Below are 17,911 nucleotides of genomic sequence, written 5' to 3' on the forward strand. Positions count from 1 at the left end.
GCAATACCTGTTGTTCCAACGGTTCTGCCGCACGTGACATCACAAGGCAGTTGTTTTCCGTAGGGAGGAAACGTATAAAAGCGTTACCAGAAACGTATCTGCCAGAATCGATTTAACTATCAGGGAATTGAGAAAACGTGCCCGTGCTTTGTGTTACGAAAGTCACATCAGTCATGTGCCGGGTTTTACTATTCAAATTCCTTCAATCAGCCGAGCTCTTTCGGGCTGTTATTGTTAATTCATCTTTGAAGAGGAAGCGTTCGATAGGGTACGTTTAGTTTCCCGGGAGGATCAAACACAAGGCAGTACAGCCTCAGTCTATACTCGTCAACAGAGAGATATGGCGCCACTCCTGCAGACCGGAAGACGTGCGGGTGTAGTTAAGAGCCTGCAGCCGTTAATTTTACTGACTGCGCTCTCTGGAGTACCTCTGTGTCGACCACGTGGCGTTTTTCTAGCTTCCTGCTCCCGTGTCTACAGTATCACTGTGTTAACAATAGTGTTGTACTTAGGTTACAACGGGATACAAGAAGCGTATTTTTTACTGGAAGAGCAGTTTTGGCACAAATGGGCCATACCAGGTTTAGTTATTTGCACATTAAGCACCACTATGTCAGCTTCTTCTATACTGCTCTTCTCGTGTAACAGCAAAAAAACGTTTTTGGAATTTACGGAGGACATCCACTTCACTGACATCTTGGTTGGATTTACTGCAGAGCAAAGAGACGACAGATTAACGTTACCTCTGGTTGGTGTGTCATCTTTCATTCTCTCAGGTTCTGTTGCCACCATCTGTTATTACGTCGTAAGACGACAACACTTCCTTACAGCTGTCGTTGTTAACAATTTTGTGACATTTCTGATAGTAATCCAGTTTGCAGCAGTTTCTTCATTCCTCTGTCTAAGATTCTGGACACTCAATGCTGCACTCAAGGAATGCTTTCAGTATGAACTCCAGGAATGTCGGTCACGTGATACGTCATCTGTGTTTAAGAGAACTGCAGTCCGCTGTGTTCCCTCTGTGCACCAGTTGTACGTTACTCAGAGGCGCCTGCCACAAGCGAGAAAGCGCGTACTGGAGATTCAGGTTTACCATATGAAACTAAGGAAACTGGTTTCCTCTGTGACTGACACATACGCTGCGGCCATCGCTATACATCTAGTACAGAATCTAATGACAAGCATCCAGTATGTATTCTTCGCCATTACATGTTTATTATATTGGCCTACACAGACACCGGCAGAGAACGTAATCTCCATATGTTATAGTGTTATATTGTTTCTACAAATAGGAACGTTAGTTGTTATCTGCCAAACGACATCTACGGAAGCGAACAGCACAATCACAATCTCAGAAGAATTACTGACGTTGACTATCGCAGGTTTGTACCCGTTTGATTTACTTTTCTGGCTTAGATAAAACTCATTGTTTTGTCGAGGTGTAATGGTCGTGGGAGGAGGGGAGGGGGGGGGGGGCAGGAGGGTTGATGGCGACACGGGTTGTGGGAGATGGAGAAAGAATTCATATATTTTCAGTCATAATCTGTTCTCTAGATGGGGTGAAATAAAATTGTTGAGTAGAAAATGTTTCGGAGGTAATATTGCATTGTCGAAGACTACAGCGGACGTTTATGGGTGTTATATCCGCGTCAGTTTATTCCAGAACAGTAAAAGCACGACAGAGTTGATAGTTCTATGAGAGAAGCGTCTCAGACAAGACCAAGAAACAAACAAAATATTTTTTGTGGTTTCTTTCATTTCACAATAAAATACCATATTTAATCACTTTTTCGTAGTTGGGCATTTCACTTCTCTTCACCTCTTTCTATAGCTTATTTAGTATGCTAACATTGCTTGATTCATATTCGAATGTTGAACTATATACTACTCAAAGAAAGTAGCAAACTGAGACGAGTAATTTAAATCACTTAGTATGCTAATAAATATGTCAAACTTCGTATTAGATAAGAAAGAACATAAAAAAATTAAGTGTCACACCTACAAAAATCATTTTATAACGACATCGTCCGTTGATTTCTCAGAATGTGTCCTCTCAACCGATCCCTTCTGTTAGTCAAATTGCACCACAAATTTCTTTTCTCCCATTTCTGTTCAATATCTCCCCAGCAGTTACATGATCTATCCCTCTAATCTTCATCGTTCTTCTATAGCACCACATTTTAAAAGTTTCTGTTTCCTTTTTCTACATCTACATCTACATCCATACTCCGCAAGCCACCTGACTGTGTGTGGCGGAGAGTACCTCTATCGGTTCTCCCTTCTATTCCAGTCTCGTATTGTACGTGGAAAGAAGGATTGTCGGTATGCTTCTGTGTGGGCTCTAATCTCTCTGATTTTATCCTCATGGTCTCTTCGCGAGATATACGTAGGAGGGAGCAATATACTGCTTGACTCTTCGGTGAAGGTATGTTCTCGAAACTTTAACAAAAGCCCATACCGAGCTACTGAGCGTCTCTCCTGCAGAGTCTTCCACTGGAGTTTATCTATCATCTCCGTAACGCTTTCGCAATTACTAAATGATCCTGTAACGAAGCGCGCTGCTATCCGTTGGATCTTCTCTATCTTCTCTATCAACCCTACCTGGTGCGGATCCCACACTGCTGAGCAGTATTCAAGCATTGGGCGAACAAACGTACTGTAACCTACTTCCTTTGTTGTCGGATTGCATTTCCTTAGGATTCTTTCAATGAATCTCAGTCTGGCATCTGCTTTATCGACGATTAATTTTATATTGTCATTCCATTTCAAATCACTCCTAATGCCTACTCCCAGATAACTTATGGAATTTACTGCTTCCAGTTGCTGACTTGCTATATTGTAGCTAAATGATAAAGGATCTATCTTTCTATGTATTCGCAGCAAATTACACTTGTCTACATTGAGATTCAATTGCCATTCCCTGCACTAAGTGTCAGTTCGTTGCAAATCCTCCTGCATTTCAGTACAATTTTCCATTGTTACAACCTCTTGATATACTAAAGCATCATCCGCAAAACGCCTCAGTGTACTTCCGATGTTATCCACAAGGTCATTTATATATATTGTGAATAGCAACGGTCCTACGACACTCCCCTGCGGCACACCTGAAGTCACTCTTACTTCGGAAAACTTCTCTCCATTGAGAATGACATGCTGCGTTCAAACAGTTTGTCGTCCACGCATCACTCCATACGAGGCTACGCTCCAGACCAATGCTTCTACATCTACACCTACATAGATACTTCTCAGGCCACCGTTTGGTGCGTGGCGCAGGGTACCCTGTACAAAAAAGTTTCAAATGGCTCTGAGCACTATGGGACTTAACTTCTGAGGTCATCAGTCCCCTAGAACGTAGAACTACTTAAACCTAACTAACCTAAGGACATCACACACATCGATGCCTGAGGCAGGATTCCAACCTGCGACCGTAGCGGTTCCAGGCTGAAGCGCCTAGAACCGCACGGCCACTACGGCCGGCACCCTGTACCATTACTTGTCATTTCCCCTCCTGTTTACTCGCAAATAGAGATATGGAAAAAGGACTGTTCGGAAGCCTCCATATACGCCCTAATTTCTCATATCCTATCTTCGTGGTCCTGACGCGTGATGTATGTTGTCGGCAGCAGAATCGTGACAGTCATCTTCAGATGTCGGTTCTCTAAATTTGATCAATAGCTTTTCTCGGAAAGGACGTCACCTTCCCTCCAGGAATTCTCTGTTGAGTTCCCGAAGTTTCTCCATAACACTTACGTGTTGTTCGAACCTACCGGTAATAAATCTAGCAACCCGCCTCTGGATTGCTTCGATGTCTTCCATCAGTCCAACCTGTTACAGATCACAAACACTGGAGCAGTGCTCAAGAATAGCGTCCTACATGCGGTCTCCTTTACAGATGAACAACTTTTTCCTAAGATTCTCCCAAGAAACCGAAATCGACTATTTGCCTTATTTGCCACAATCTCACATGCCATTTCATATCGCTTTGCAACGTTGCACCCAGATATTTAAAAGACTTTACAGCGTCAAGCAGGACACTAGTAATACTGTATCCGAACATTACAGTTTATTGAATGAGATTTTCACTTTGCAGCGGAGTGTGTGCTGAAATGAAACTTCCTGGCAGATCAAGACAGTGTGCCGGGCTGAGACTCGAACTCGGGACCTTTACCATTCGCAGGCAAGTGCTCTACCATCTGAGCTACCCAAGCACGACTCACGCCCCGTCCTCACAGTTGTACTTCCGCCAGTACCTCGTCTCCTGCGTTCCAAACTTCACAGAAGCTCTCCTGCGTGTGGCTAAGCCATATCTCCGCAATATCCTTTCTTTCTGGTGTGCTAGTTCTACAAAGTTCGCAGGAGAGCTTCTGTGAAGTTTGGAAGGTAGGAGACTAGGTACTGGTAGAAGTAAAGCTGTGAGGACGGGGCGTGAGTCGTGCTTCGGTAGTTCATATGGAAGAGCACTTACCCGCGAAAGGCGGAGGTCCCGAGTTCGAGTCTCGGTCCGGTACGCGCTTTGGATCTGCCAGGAAGTTTCATTACAAGTTTGTTCTTCCTACTCAACCGCATTAACTTACATTTTCCCGCATATAGGGTTAGCTGCCATTCATAATACCAACTAAAAATTTTGTCTAAGTCGTATCTTCATACAGTCACTCAACGTCGACACCTTACTGTACAACACAGCATCAAGAGCAAACAACCGAAGATTGGTACCCACTCTATCCACCAAACCATTAATGTATATCGGGAACAATAGCGGCCCTATCACAGTTCCCTGGGGCCCTCCTGAAGATACCCTTGTCTCTGATGAACACCCGGCGACGAATTATTTAAGAAGTCGTCGAACCACTCACATATCTGTGAACTTATTCCATACGCTGGTACCTTCGTTAATAGTCAACAACGGGGAACAGTGATAAACGCTGTCCGTAAATCTAGAAATATGGAATCTGACTGTTGTCCTTCATCCATGGTTCTCAGTATACCATATGAGAAAAGGACAAGCTGACCTTCGCACGAGAGGTGCTTTCTAAAAACCATGCTGATTGGTGGACATAAGATTCTTAGCCTCAAGAAATTTTATTGTACTTGAACTGACAATATTTTAAGGATTCTACAGAAAACAAAAGTTAGGTATATTGGTCTGCAATTTGGGGGGTCCGTTCTTTTACATTTCGTATATACTGGAGTCACCTGAGCTTTTTTCCAGTCGCTTGGGACTTTCTGATGGGCGAGAAATTCACGATAAATGCAGGCCTGGAAAGGGGCTAATCCCGTAGAGAACTCTTCGTAAAAACCAATTTGGATTCCATCCAGACGTGGCGATTTATTTGCTTTCAAATCTTTCAGTTGTTCCTCTATGCCAGGAATGCTTATTATTGTGTCGTCCATACAGGAGTCTGTCCGATGGTCAAATGATGGCATATTCGTACAGTTCTCCTGTGTGAACGATTTCTTGAACGTGAAATTTTAAATTTCAGCTTTCGTTTTGCTATCCTCGGCTGCTGCAGCAGACTGGTCAAAAAGGGGCTGAATGGAAGCCTTAGACCCACTTAGCGAATTTACATGCGACCAGACTTTTCTCGGAATCTCTGTCAAATTTTTTTGCTAAGGTGTGACGGTGGTAGTTGTTGTACCCTTCGTGCATAAATGTTTTCACAGATGCGCGAATCTTTACAGACCTTCGCTTGACGTCATTTGTGCGTCCCCTTTTGAACCTAGAACGCAACAGCCTCTGCTTCCTCAGCATCTTACGAATTTCGTTATTAAACCATATTGGGTCTTTTCTATCCTTTATCCACTTACTAGGCACGTAACTCTCCAGATCCCGATTTACAATCTACTTAAACTTTGCCCATAATTCCTCTACATCTATCTTAGTGGAACTAAGTGATGCTAAATTTGGAAATTTTTGGTAAGATATTATGGGACCAAAGTGCTGAGGTCATCGGTCCCTAAGCTTACGCACTACTTAATGTAACGTGAACTAACTTATGCTATGGACACCACACATACCCATATCCGAGGGAGGACTCGAACCTCCGACGGGGGACAGCTGCGCGAACCGTGACAAGACGCCCCAGACCATGCAGCTACCCAGCGTTTCTAAGTGATGCCAAATCAGTGTCTAAGTGAGATATTAATAACTGGTTATCTGCTCTATCTACCAGAAATACTCTCATAGCCTTCTTGACTGATTTGTTAACTTTTGTAATCATAGTTGTTATAATGACATCATGATAGCTAATCCCCGTTTCTATACTGACATTTTCGATACGGTAGCTACAACGTCTTGCAGATGCTTCAATATGTATTCGATGTTAACAAATTTCTCTTCTTCAGAAACGCTTTTCTTATCATTGTCAGTCTATATTTTGTACCTTCTCTACCTTGGCTGTCAGAATTTATTTTACTGCCCAAATAGCAAAACTCATCTAGACTTTTAGCATTTCCTCTAATTTCCTCAGCATCATCTGATTTAGTTCGACTACATTCCATTAACTTTATTTTGCTTTTGTCCACGTTATCTTATATAGCCCTTTCAAGACACTGTTCATTCCGTTCCATTGCTGTTCCAAGGTCTTTGCTGTCTCTGAAGTTTTTCAGTGACATTGTAATTCTGCCAAAGTTTTTATTTCTTCTAACTGAACTTCGATTACATCTACAAATATTGCTTTGGCTTCCTTTACTGCTTGCTATGTGTGCAGGTTGCCTAACATAGCTTACAAAGCTGTCTCACTCCCTTTCCAAACACTACTTTCCTTTCATGACTATCGACTCTTGTAACTGCCTATAGTTTCTGTGCAAATTGTAAACAGTCTTTCGCTCCCTGTATTTCACCCCTGCTACCATCGGAATCTCAGAGTCCAAGTCCACAAATGCAGTAAACGTATGTTTTTCTTTCCTTAACACATCTTCTAAGAGAAATGGTAGGGTCAACATCGCCTCTCGTGTCTCTACATATCTCCGGAATCCGAACTGATATTCTCTGCTGAGGTCAGGTTCTACCAGCTTTTCCATTCTCCTGCAAAGGATCAGCGTTAGTGTTTCTCAATCATGATTTATTAAAACTGATAGATCGGTAATATTCACTCTTGTCAGCGCCTCCTTTGTTTGGAATCGGAATTATTAGATTCTTCTTAAGGTGTGAGGTATTTTATCCGTCTGATACATCTAGCGCACCAGATGGAATAGTTTTGTCCTGCTGGGCTCTCCAAATGCTGTCAGTAGTGCTGGCGGTTTGTCGTCTACTCTAGGCGCCTTGTTTCGACTTAAATCTTTCAGTAGTCTGTCAAATTTTACCCGTAGTGTCATATTTCCCATCTCATCTTCATCCACGTCCTCTTCTCTTTCTATAATATTGCCTTCAAGTTCATTTCCCCTGTACAGGCCCTCTATATACTGTTTCCACCTATCAGTTTCCCTCCTCTACTTGGTACCGGTAGTTCTTCTTTTGTCCAAAGACCACCTTAATTTTCATGCTGGCTCAAACTCTATTTCCCGTAGTTATATAGGTTTCTGTATATTCTTACATTTGTCATTTAGTGATTCCTGCTATGTTTTTTCTTTTCTGTTACTTCCCGTCACATTCATTATTAAGGGTTTTTTATTCCTTTTTTCCTCCTTCAATTTCTGGCTGCATTTTTAAATCCAACGATTTCTATTAGGCCTTGTCTTTTTACCTACTTGGTCCCCTGCTGTCGTTATTGTTCCATCTCTCAAACCTACCAATAGTCGTCTTCCAGGTATACCTTTCCCGTGGTGTAATGAATCGTTGCTTAATGCTCCCTCTGAAACTTTCAACAAGTTCTTATTCTTTTAAACTGTCTAGGTCCCATGTCCTTAATTTCCTAGCTTGTTGCAGTTTCTGCAGTTTTAATCCACAGTTAATACCGAGCAAATTATGGTAAGAGGCCAAATGTGCCACTGGCAACGTCTTACAGTTTAAAATATGGTTCCAAAATATCTCTTACAATTGTATAATCAGTCTGAAACTCACAGGTGTCTGGAGGTACCTCTCAAGTATACGACTTTCTTTCATGGTTCTTAAACCATGTGTTAGCAATGATTAAATTGTGCTCTGTGCAATATCATACCACGTGCCATCCTCTTTCATTCCTTTCCCCTAGTCCATATCCGCCTACCGTTTTTTCTTCTCTTCCTTTTCCCAATGTCAAATTCCAGTCTCCGATCACACTTAAATTTTCGTCTTTCTTAACTGTATGAGTAATTTCTTGATTCATCACATTTTTCTTCTGTCACCTCATCATATGCGCAGCTAGTTGACATATGAAGTTGTACTACTGTGCTCGGTGTGGACTTTGTGTCTCTCTCGGCTACGATAATGTGTTCACTCTGTTGTTCATAGTAGAGTACCAACACTCCCATTTTCTTATTCATTATTAAACCTACTCCTGCATTACCCCTATTTGCATTCGTATTGATAACTACGAACTCACCCGACCAAAAGTCCAGTCGCTCTTACAACCGAACTTTGCTAGTTCCCACTGCATCTTACTTTAAACTGTCCACTTCCATTTTTAAATTTCCTAGCCTACCTCCACATTTAAGTGATATAACATCCCATGCTGCGTCAAGTACAATGCCAGTTTTATTTCTCCTGATGGCGACCTACTCCTGAGTAGTCTCCGCTCGGAGATCAGGGTTGGGAACTGTGTTACCTTCGGAATATTTTACCCAAGAGAATGGCACCATCATTTAACGGAGCTGCATGTCATCGAGAAGAAGCAGATATAATAATGTAGGTCTTAAAAATGGAGTCGGAGCTGCAGCTGCGAAACACATTGAATTTAAACAGAAAGAGAAAAGTATTGTTACTGAAGTCGGTATGGTCGTATGTTGTTCATAAGTAACGATATCACTTATTTTGCAGAATGGCGCAGTTGTAATTGTAGCAATAAATAAATCACTTTCTTTGCTCACTAACGAACATTCACTTTATGACGAGTTTCCTAATATATGTGTCATCAAATCTATGGCGCAAAAGTAAAAACATTTACACCTCGGACAAGAAAGATAATTGTCAAACGAAACGGAAAACTTCATGTACATACCACTAACATTAATACAGTATCTCATTAAACTATGCTCAGCGTGGACATAACTGAATGATTTATGGAGAAGATAAAAACTTGCAATACTACTTGCTGATGGGCAATTATGCTGCTACTTGCAGGAAAAAAAACAGGGCATTAAGGACGTTCTAGTTTTGCACAAAGGACAAAAATCTCAGTAGTTTAATATTCATAACTACCTTTTCAAGAAATTCGTGATGTCACCAGCTGTCGTTGAGTAACGATTACCGCTCAGTAGCGTGTAGAAAAACACAAATATTCACAAAAGCTAGGAAGTCAAATATACGAGTTTATTAGAAAAACATATAATTTTTTTACAAAAATGGGAAACCTATATGTACGATGCGCACAATTCAGTACTCGAATTAGTGGTATGTTCAGGAAATGGTCTATCTAGCCTCATATACACGGTTCAGTCACATTAACGTGACCCCGCCTTCGTTTCAGTTTAGCGTGCAATAACCACTAACAGATGGTAGATGGCAGCACTAGCAGTGGAGCATATACAGTCATTAACATTGCTACACCAAGAAGAAATGCAGATGATAAACGGGTATTCATTGGACAAATATATTATACTAGAACTGACATGTGATTATATTTTCACGCAGTTTGGGTGCATAGATCCTGAGAAATCAGTACCCAGGACAACAACCTCTGGCCGCAATAACGGCCTTGATACGCCTGGGCATTGAGTCAAACAGAGCTTAGATGGCGTGTACAGGTACAGCTGCCCATGCAGCTTCAAGACAATACCACAGTTCGTCAAGAGTAGTGACTGGCGTATTGTGACGAGCACGTTGCTCGACCGCCATTGAACAGACGCTTTCAATTGGTGAGAGATCTGGAGAATGTGCTGGCCATGGCAGCAGTCGAACATTTTCTGTATCCAGAAAGACCCGCACAGGACCTGCAAGATGCGTTCGTGCATTATCCTGCTGAAATGCAGGGTTTCGTAGGGATCGAATGAAGGGTAGACCCACGGGTCGTAGCACATCTGAAATGTAATACCCAGTGTTCAGAGTGCCGTCAATGCAAACACGAGGTGACCGATATGTGTAACAAGTGGCACCCCATACCATCACGCCAGGGGATACGCCAATATGCAAATGACGAATACACGCTTTCAATGTGCGTTCACCGCGATGTCGCCAAACACGAATACGACCATCACGATGCTGTAAGCAGAACCTGCATTCATCCTGAAAAATGACGTTTTGCCATTCCCGCACCCAGATTCGTTGTTGAGTACACCATCGCAAGTGCTGCTGTCTGTGATGCAGCGTCAATGGTAACCGCAGCCATGGTCTCCGAGCTCATAGTCCGTGCTGCTGCAAATGTCGTCGAACTGTTCGTGCAAGTGGTTGTTGTCTTGCAAACGTCCCCATCTGTTGACTCAGGGATCGAGACGTGGCTGCAAGATCTGTTACAACCATGCGGATAAAATGCCTGTCGTCTCGACTGATAGTGATACGAGGCTGTTGGGATCCAGCACGGCGTTCCGTATTACCCTCCTGAACCCACCGATTCCATATTCTGCTAACAGTCATTGGATCTCGACCAACACGTGCAGCAACGTCGCGATACAATAAACCGCAGTCTCGATAGGCTACAATCCGACCTTTATCAAAGTCGGAAACGTGATGGTACGCATTTCGCCTTCTTACGCGAGGCATCGCAACAACGTTTCACCAGGCAGCACCGGTCAGCTGCTGTTTGTGTATGAGAAATCGATTGGAAACTTTAAACATGTCAGCACGTTGTAGGTGTCGCCACCGGCGCCAACTTTGTGTGAATGCTCTGAAAAGCTCATCATTTGCATACCACAGCATGTTCTTCTTGTCGGTTAAATTTCGCGTCTGTAGCACACTATTTTCGCGGTGTAGCAAATTTAATGGCCAGCAGAGAGAGAGAGAGAGAGAGAGAGAGAGAGAGAGACGGAAAACAGTGCAGTCGGTGTCGTTAAACGGATACGGAGTGATTTATCTGACATTCCAAACAGCAGCACCGATGGGTTTCGGGCCAAGGGTGGAAGCATTTAGGCAACTGCTACGTTTGTAAGCTGTTCATGTGCTGCCGTGGTTAAAGTGCGCCGTGCATGGCAAAACTGAGCCAAGACAACAGTGGTGCACCACAGGCCACAGAAAACAGGGGTGAAGAACGGCTGCGAATGACTACCGAGGTGAACCAAAGGCCTACCTACAGTGTCTCCTAACCAAGGTCCAGCTAACGTGACTCCACACGTGCCTCCACAGCAGCCATCTTGTCCATGCGCCCTGCTGACTGCTGTTCAGTGGCTGCACGCTAGCAGCCCAACTGTACGTCCACTGAATTGCGACAGATGGCCTCTTCACACAAATCACGTTTTTTGCTCCACTGGATACACCACCGTTGACGTACATGGCGGAGAACGTCTGAAAGCAAACGTCTTGAGACCAGGAGGGAGCGTTATAGTCAAGAGAATGTTTTCGTGACATTCCCTGAGTGGTCTCGTCATTCTGGAAGGCACAATACATCAACACACGTGTGTCTCTATTCTTGGGGACCGTGCCTACCGCCACATGGAGTTTGCTTTTCCTCGGCACGATGGCATCTACCAGCTGGAAAATGAAACGGGTCACACACCTTGCAGCGTTTGTGAGTGGTCCGGGAAGCACCAGAATGAGTTTTCTGCACTCTCCTGGCCAACAAACGCCTCGGATTAAAAACCTGCTGGAAAATTTGTGTGACCATCTCCATCAGGGTGTTCATTCCGTAGGTCCTCAACCTAGAAGCCTTGCGCAGCTGGTCGCAGTACTTCCAGAAATCCATTGACTCTCTTGCTGGACATCTCACAGCTGTTCGCGCTGCAAAAGGTGGTTATTTAGGCTTTTGACAGGTGGGGACAAAATGTGAATGCAAAGTGAACCTAAATCGCTCTTATCTACTTGAAAATGTATTTTGCTCTTGAGCCATAGACTCGATGATGGAGGTATTTCTAAATAAAGACTGCAGCCGTTACATCAGTTAATTTATTTTATTACTAAAATGAAATCGTCAGAGACCTCTTAACACACTTCAGGTCACTAGTGAACAACAAGCCAATTTGTTGGCTCAGTCTGCATTGCTTATTGAAAGGGTTTACTTGCTGACAGTAAGTAAATTAGTCAAAATTTCGACGTAACCTGTACAATAGCTACCGAAAAAACGCAGAACTTTAGACTTTTTCATAATCTATTGTCACAATGAAGCAACTAGCAATGTCCAGTGGGACGTTTTTGGAATCACTACGTAAATATGCTACCTACCACTTGTAAATGTGGTACTAAAAAAACCCGAAACATGTAATGAAATCAAACTAATATTTCATTAAGGCACTGGTTGCAGCTATTTCCAGCTATACCTAATTTTAGGTACTGTCAGGATTTCCAGAATTCCAGATTGACAAAACTTTACACAGACCTTTCTAGAAATATCTAGATCAGCATCATTAATCATTAGAACTGCGTAGTGTCAGAAAGAATAATGTACTTTCATATGCTGTAACGTGGCTGATTTCCCAATTTAATAATTTGGTATAGCAAACATAGAATGTTCCAAAGCTTTAACCATGTCTCTGTCTCGCATTTCTCTACAGGGTGCTGCTTTTTAATTATCTAGAGGCATTCCGATAACTTTATATCCTGTTATATCTGGTAGTTAATACTGGTGTACACTTGTCCATTAATTTCATTCTGAAATATTTCTCTTTTAGTTGTGCTTAAGTAAATGTAAGTCTGTGACACACGTAAAATTTCAGTAAACGAGTAAAATTTTTGGTCGTTGTGTGAAAAATTTCCACACCAGAAGTTTGTAAAATTATTTCTGATACTCCATATATATAACTTTTTAAGAGAAAGAGGATGTTAAAATCCTGATATTATTTTGCATTTAACCTCAGCAGCAAAGAGATTTGCTCGTAAAAACCATATATTCGCCTCTGTATTGCATTTTTGTTTTGTTTTCCCTTTGATAGTTCCTGCGAAATCATCGGTGAATTTTTCGTTGTCGAACAAGCGAAGGCATATGCTCAAGACCGGAGCAACAAGTTCGCAAGCGGTATATGCATCTAGTTTCCCATGTAGTCCGGCGGATGTCCGTGTCGTCGTACACTTTGTCTATATCGTAGTTGACATCAGTTCAGTTCTGTGCTCCGAATGAAAATGCTGCTTGCATCAACAAGGCACAGAAGTCAAATGAAATTACGATATAACTGCAAGACTGAATCTGCAATAGTAAAGCGAGAAACTTGTGTACGTCAGATTCTAACATAACCATTGTGTCATGTACAAATACAAAATATTCTCAAAAGAATCCTATGCTTGCTACTTTTAATGACAATGCACTACCTTATCGAAAATTTTGTTGCGCAATTATTACAGCGGAAACAAAATATCAGTTTTGGCAGCACTGAAAACTATTATTCTAATTTTTCTAGTATTTCCTGTCATTATCTCGGTACGAAGCAATATTTTAACAATAATGTTTCAAAGATAACGAATTTTAATGGCCCCTTCAAAACCTGCACTTAATGTGTACATCCCCACTAAACACAAGGTGTACTTGCTCCATAACAAAGTTAGCGGACATTACTTGCGAAGAACTAACCTCAAAGTAACAGTTCCTCTATTAACATCTTCAACTCGATGAATGTAGAGACTTTAAATAAAGGACTCCGTTAGGACAAGTGGACTGAGTCGGTTTAGTACTATTGGCAATAATACCGGTGAAACTTAATAAATAACATTGGTATATTCTGAAAACACTTGCTCTGTGTAGAGCGACAAACATTTTACACAATAGACTGTCTTTAGCGAATAGCACAATGTTTCCCAGCTAACACCCGTTCACATTCAATAGGGACGAAAAGCGGTCGTTACTGTTCAGTTTACTCGGCATAAGTACAATCGAATCGTCAACACGTCACTCACCATACGGTACTTCTATGTATCAGCCAGCAACACACAAAAATGAGAACTGAATATCAAGTCAAAGTTCTCGGAAACAATCATCCGAAACTTTCATAAAGCTGGTAAAAACCTAACCTCACTTTATTTCAGTGCTAAATAATTGGTGTACATACCGCGCTGTATACAATCTGAAGTGCTCGCACATTAGAAGCCAATCAAAGCGGAATAAGCTCTACACAAAATTCGCTCAAAATAGGCATCAAAGGGGCGCTCCATAGTTATTGGCTCAGTTGACAACCGCAGGCTGACAGCTACACTGCGTCCAAGCTTTAAACATTTCGCTGTTGCTTGCACGATTGTAGTTTTTTATTAATGCGCCAATCAACGAGAAACATTCGCAGCAGACAGTCTTATAGTGTAACAGTTATAAATTATGTGCCCATGTGGATACTGTAAAATAATCTTATGTTATCGTGTAAAGTCTTTCTACCATGTATAAGCTAAAACTACTAACAGGCCAAAATCGGGAATTACATCCCTCCGCTATTCTCCACATCTGCTACACATAGATCCGACCCAACTTCTGTTACATGGACCTCCACCCGACCAAATCCTCGAAAGTCATGCAGTCCGTCTCGCTCTCCACATCCGTTTATCTTCCCCCACCTGGATCCTACTGTATACCATGTCATCAAATGCCAACCCTCCTCAGCGAACACCTCTGCATCTCCTATACTTTCTGCAAACTAGATTTCAGTCACGCAATTGTCTCCTCTGATCACCAACCCTGGTATGATACCGCGCCATCACAAACACATCCCTTCATCAGTAGACCTACACACATTCCATATTGTACCGCAATGCAACCTCATAATAACTTTAACTCTTCCCCACGTATCCAACTCCACGTCAGTGATCCTCTCTCCTTTTCCCTCTCCATCTATCCCCATCCCTTTCCTCTCATAACCATCCCTTTCCTCTCATAACCACTGCCCTGCTCACGTAACACACTGCTCTTCACCCTCTGTCTATCTTACCAATGCATTTACCACTGTTCACCTTTACTCCTACCTCCCATTTCCATAGTATTCCTATCTAAGGAACCCTTATCTTTCTATGCACATCCCTCAATCCTACGGAATATACACTCTCTTCCGTCAATACTTCTCGCCCTACTGCAAGTCCTTCAGATTTTAAGTAAATGTGCAGTGCTTCAGTACTTTTATCAGAAATTCATCTTCCTGTGATGCGTTTTTAAAATGTATATATTTTCGTTTTATTCTGTCCGCCCTTGATTTTTAATTTAACATAAAAACAGCCTCAAATTTAATTTCTATTTTAATTATAAATCTTTCTTAATTTCCTTGGATGAAGAGCGGAGAATTGTACCACTGAGAGCCCACTGCAGTCCACATGGGAAGAGGGGGATGAAATGACAATAAAGAAAAAAGTTCTACTACGATATCCTATGTTAATCACTTTTATTATTTGTACCACGTTTCTGGCAATATAGCTTCAAATTGTTTTGGCAGTATGCTTCATAAACCAAGGTAGAAAAAGAACCGAAGTTTTATCGGCTGCAACTCTCCATTCTGGTCGTTACCCTCGTTTCAGTGTAACAGCTGAGTCCTATAGAAGCACTCCATTAACGACATCCACATACATTTACGCCTGGGCAAACATTTTTTTTCTCTACTAGCATTTCCGAAAAAAAAGTTGGAAAGACTGACCCATGCATGTGTTCAACACTGTAGACAATTAATGAAGGTCCGATCATGTGGAATATTTTCTCAGATGCGAGATTGTCTCTGAAAGTTTTGGTTACAGAAACCATTGTTTCGTCCTGTGCGCTGAGTGCATATCAGTAGCAAATACAACATCAGAATTACCACTGGGAAGTGCGGTAAGACCTTTACCTTTCTGCATGTTCATAAACGATCTGTGAGAGAGGATGAGCACCAAAGTGAGACAGTTTGCTCATGTCTCTGCCGAGTACTGATAAATGTCATCGTTGAGCTTATGTAGAGGAATTTGGAGTGACTAGGGCTGAATTTCTATTTGGTGTGAAGTATGTGCTATGTTTTAAATGTGGATAAACCTAGATCAGTGTGGATGGATAGGACGAAGCATCCCGTAATTTTCGAATACTGTATAAATTTTGCCCTGGTAAACTGCGTAACTTAGTCATACCGAGAAAGGGTTCATAGTGGTAGACCAACTGACTTGCATGTTGTAGGATGGTTGTCAAATCCTTATCTGCCCATCCAGATTTAGATTTTCTGTAGTTTCCCTAAAAGGTTTAAGACAACTGCTCGAATGATTCCTTCGAAAAAGATACTGCCAAACTCCTCTCCTTTCTATATGTGTGGTGTTAGTAGTTTTAGACATGTCAGAAAGAACCATTCTTGATCCCACAGCCGCACATATACATGATGAAATGAACTGGAAATTCTAACATCACCACAATTTGGCACTGAAATGAATTCAACGGCGGCAAGTGAAAATTTATTACAGAACAGAACTCAAAACATGGATATCCCTCTTCACGAAAGCCGTCGCCTTAATCTTTTCCATTGTCCGAGCACGCTACCTGTTTAGAGCAAATTTACAACTTGTTGCAAATTACTTATGTAGTTCCTCTTGTCCACTACACGTCTTATTACTTGGATCCTCGAGCTGGTTACCGCAAGAGTTTGGAAGAGAGAGTACATCGGCAAAGAAATTATATTAATAGCCCTCAAGTTCGTTTTAGAATGTGGGTTGGATGGGAACTGTGCTCATACCACTAAAGTTGTTAAGTAAACTTTTGACTTAAAGCGGAAAATTTGTGTTTGAATCCCAGGCTAGTCCAAATTTTGTCTGGTTGCCATTGAATTGACTTCAGAGCCCCATTGTGGCCGGTGTCAAAATTTCTCTTTCAGTTCATCTAGTGTATTTATGGCTACGTAATTAAGAATAATGTCTGTTCTTTAGGAGATTATATCATTCCAGGTGGATGGCCTCCTTCTCCTGAACTCTTGAAGGAAACAGCCTGAGACTGTGGGCAATGAGAATAGTGGAGAGAGGGCGCTATGTAAGTACCGTACAACAAGTTGGGAATTTTGGCTGTATGGGATGTGTGTTGGATAGCTGAATGGTTAGGGCGACCAGTTACATAAAATGGCGTATCTGGGTTCGAATCCCAGTTTAGCTCAAATTTTCACTTGTCGCCACAGGATTCATTTCTTTCAGTTTCATTTCTTCACCCTTTTTCGTTTGGTGCTCTGAACTCGTGATCTGTCTCTAATAATGTAGTCGTTGATGAAATCTTAAACCTTAGTCTAACATCTGGGTCTATCAATGCAAAATTACATGTGACAGAACGAGAACATTAAGTCACTTATACCGGAGGCTAATGGACAGCTGCTCTGCACTGGAAGAATTCTGGAAAACCATAATGCACGTTTGAAAGAGACTTCGGGCAGAATGCTTTTCAGTTATATTTGTTAGATCTGTACGATTGCTTGCAATCTGCACCAGGTAGTATTAAAGGAAGACATCGACACAATTGAGAGGCATACTTCAAGACTTATTGCTAATCTTTATGATCAGTATGAGAGTATCACGGAAATGGCCAATGAGTTTCATTGGGAATCCTTACAGGGAGGAAGAAGTTTTCGCAATATATGGTTGAGCATTTGTGACCGGTTACAGTTCTATTATACTGTACCCAGTATTCAACTTTTTTAAGGACCATAAGGACGAGAGGCATACTAGCAGTCATTATTCCCTCACTCCGTTTGAGAGTGGAACAGTTGCATAGTACACCCAGCAGTACAGCAACCTGCAGGGCATGTATGTAGATTCAAATCTAGATCCTGATAGTCAATCATTCTCACTTGTTTCCTT

The sequence above is a fragment of the Schistocerca gregaria genome, chromosome 2 (assembly GCF_023897955.1).
Source record: "Schistocerca gregaria isolate iqSchGreg1 chromosome 2, iqSchGreg1.2, whole genome shotgun sequence".
In the NCBI taxonomy this organism is placed as follows: Eukaryota; Metazoa; Arthropoda; class Insecta; order Orthoptera; family Acrididae; genus Schistocerca; species Schistocerca gregaria.